This window comes from Neophocaena asiaeorientalis, unplaced genomic scaffold (genome assembly GCF_003031525.2).
Source record: "Neophocaena asiaeorientalis asiaeorientalis breed wild unplaced genomic scaffold, Neophocaena_asiaeorientalis_V1.1 scaffold476, whole genome shotgun sequence".
NCBI lineage: Eukaryota > Metazoa > Chordata > Mammalia > Artiodactyla > Phocoenidae > Neophocaena > Neophocaena asiaeorientalis.
In genome coordinates this window covers 9,192,400-9,195,620 of record NW_020172178.1, presented here as the reverse complement: position 1 = coordinate 9,195,620, position 3,221 = coordinate 9,192,400, and positions in this window count along the sequence as shown.

The following is a 3,221-nucleotide window of genomic DNA, read 5'->3' as shown; positions in this document are numbered from 1 at the left end:
CCGGCCCACCCACTCCCCCCTCCAGGAAGCCCCCTCTCCCCCTGCTGCCCCTCCACCACGCCCCTGCCCAAGGAAGCTTTTGGGGGCCTCTCAAGAGCCCCTCTCCTCTGCCCTGAGCCAGCTCTAACTTTTGAGCACTCCCTGAGCGCCTCACACAGCTTCACGCGCTGCTGGCCGCTGGGCTGGGGAGGCTGCAAGGGGCGCAGAGGTAGGATCCCCATCGGAGAGCCTCGGCCTCCTGGGCCCGAAGGCCGTTGTGCTGAAGGGCCCCCGCTGCTAACAGCTCAGGGCCTTTCCCCGGGCCCTTGGGATTCTAACAGACAAAGCGCTCACCCCAAGGACGCGGGTGCCCACGGGGCCACCGCCACCGCGGGACGCAGGTCGGAAGGACGCAGGCCCTCCTGTTGGCGAGGAGCCAGCGCCTGCACAGACAGCGGGCGGGCGTGAGGACCCCTGGCGTCAGACTGGGAGCGGGGAGCTCACAGGGCCCAGCTGTGACCCTGAAGGGCGGCCTGGGAGTCCTCCCGGCCCCTCCCACCTGGCCTCCCCAGGGAACTCGGCTCCCGTGCCCCCTCCCCGCCCGCCCTCGCTGGGGTCCTTGCCGTCTGGGCTTCCGGGACCCTGGGGTCAGCCCCCTCACCGACGCCTTGACGTCAGCTGACGTCGGGAGGGAGGCGGGCTGGGGCTCCGGCCATGGCGGCTGCCCACCAGGGCCTTCCTGCGCCCCTGCCTGTGCAGCGGGCGGTGAAAGCCGATTCATCGCGGGGCTGAGTCCAGCGAGGCACACACGGGGCCCGGGGTGGGCACGGCAGCCGCCGTGGTGTGTGGGGGAAGCCCAGCGGGGCCCAGAGGCAGCCCGAGCCAACGCGCTGCTGCTCGGCTCAGTCTGCCCCTTAGGCCCAAAGAGCCCCGCCCCTCCCCGCTCCTTGAGCAGGGCAGCCAGGCTAGAGGAGGCCCCTCGCCAAGGCCGCTGAGGCCCAGCTCCGGGCTTCGCAGCCCCTCGGAGCCCGGGGGCGTCTTGGAGCCGAAGCTCTGCACTGCAGCCCACCTCCCACTGTGAGGCGGAGCTCCTGCAGTTTCACCTTTACCGAGTGCCTCGTGTGGCCGCGCGCGTGTGCTGTGAGTGTGTGCACAGCTGTGTGTGCCGTGTGTGTGACGAGGTGGAACAGACGCTCTGCCACGGCTCCCCCCGTTCCCCGGCAGCCTGCGGGTGGGCAAGGGGCCCGGGGGCAGAGGAGGGCTCGGAGACTGGGAGCAGCCCCTGAGTGGCGATGGGGCCTGGCCGGGCTGGGGAGGGACGCCTGGCAGCTAGCTCGAGGTGTCCTGGGAACAGGGCCCAGAAGGAAGCCTGCGCAGCAGCGACGGCGGCGCCATAGCAACGCTGCACAGAGCGCTGGCCTACTTACACCCCGCCCCCGCCCTGCTCGCTCTCTGTTCCAGGGAGTCGGTGAGGGGCTCCTGCAGGCTGCGCCCTAGCCTTTGGGGGCTCAGTGTCCTGGAAGCCTCAGGCCTCCTCCTGGTCTCCTCCCCAGCCACAGAGACTCAGTTCCCTCATCCATAAATGGGGGTGATGGGAGGACAGAAATGTCCAGCACCCAGTCTGTGCTCAGTTGCATAAGTTTCCTCCCTGTCTCCTGCTGGGCTCTGGCCCCAGTGGTTGCAAAAAGGCTTTGGGAGTTTCCGGACCAGGAATCTCTGTGCTGCTGGAGTGACTGCAAGCCCCGAAGTTCTCGGACCCCAACCAAACAACTCAGGCCAAGTCCCCCAAGTCAGGACAGCATCTGGGTGAGAGGCGGGGCCAGGAGCCCTGGGGACAGAACCCGGAGCTGGTGCCCTCCACACGCTCAGACACCCTCTCGGCCTCTGTGCTCAGTGTGGACAGGATGCAGGGCCAGATCCTACTCATGGCTGGTGGGGGAGGTGGGGAGGGCTGTCACTCTTTGAAGGAGACCCCCTGGGTCTGACATAGCCCTGCTGACAGTACCAGGTCTCCTGTGCATGCCTCCTGGACCCGGCCTGACACTCAGGGCCATCTGCCCTGTTGCCTCCGCCTGCAGGAAGCCCGCCCGGCCTGGGGCCCTGGTGCACTCAGAGCCTCGGGGATGGGGGCAGGTGTCTCCGATGCCCAGTGGGGCTCAGCAGGCCACAGAGGAGATCTGGGGCATCCATGGGACAGCCCAAGGGGCGCTCTGGGTGACCTGTGCCGGCCGGGCACTATCTGTGATGTCGACATGCCCTGCTACCACCGGCCACCCTAAGCCACCTGACCCAGCAAGGCCTCACCCAGGGGTCATCTCTGGTGCAGGGGAGGTGCCCTGAAGAGGGAGGGCCGCGGGCCAGCAAGGCAGTGAGGATGCTTGTGGAGCCCTGGGCCCCACAGGGGGCGGATGTCACCCGACACCACTGATCTCATTGAAAACCAGATGTCTTCCTGACCTCACCTGGGGAGCTGGCCAGGCTGAGAGGCTGCTCTGTGACCTCAGGCCCGGCCACCTGCTGGGCCTTGGTTTCCCCACAGGGACAGACAGGCAGCTGTGGGTGTCCCGAGCACCTGCTTGGATGGACTAGCTCCCTGCTCAGCCCTGGAGCCTGGGGACCACAGTGACTGGCTGTCCCAATTCCCCCTCCAGACTGGGAGCCCCAGCCATCACCCGTCCATTCACTCCTTCCTCCTCCGGATGCTCTTCTGCGTCCCCAGGGCCAGTGCCCAGTGGCCATGTGTGGAATGAATGAAGGAGTAGAGATGAATGAATGAGCCTCGGAGGGGGGCAGCTCGTGCACCGGTGTGTGGCGGGGGTTCGGTGGCCGTCTGTGCGCGCCTTCCTCCAGGCACCAGCTGCAGCCGCCCTGCCCTCCCCTCCCCCACTTCAGCCCCCCTAATTTATGCCATGGGGGGGGGCCAGCCCCTCACTGGTCCCCTGCCGGGCAGCCGCTTTGTCCCCAGGCAGATTCCCAACGGCCGCCTTGGGAAGAAAGGGCCCTTCTCTGGGCTGCGGTGAGGTCACCAGGAGGGGCCCTGTGCTCACAAAGGCCGAGGCCCCCAACCCGCCCTGCTGCCAGCTGTCTCTTTGTCCTCAGCTCTGGCCTAGAAGAGACCCCGAGGGGCCCCTGCTCGGCCTTGGAGACGCCCAGGCTGCCTCCCTGGGAAGTGGACGGAGTGGGGGAAGGGAGGGGAGCGGCCTCTCCCCTGGCTTTGCTCCTGATAAGCGGCAGCACCTGTT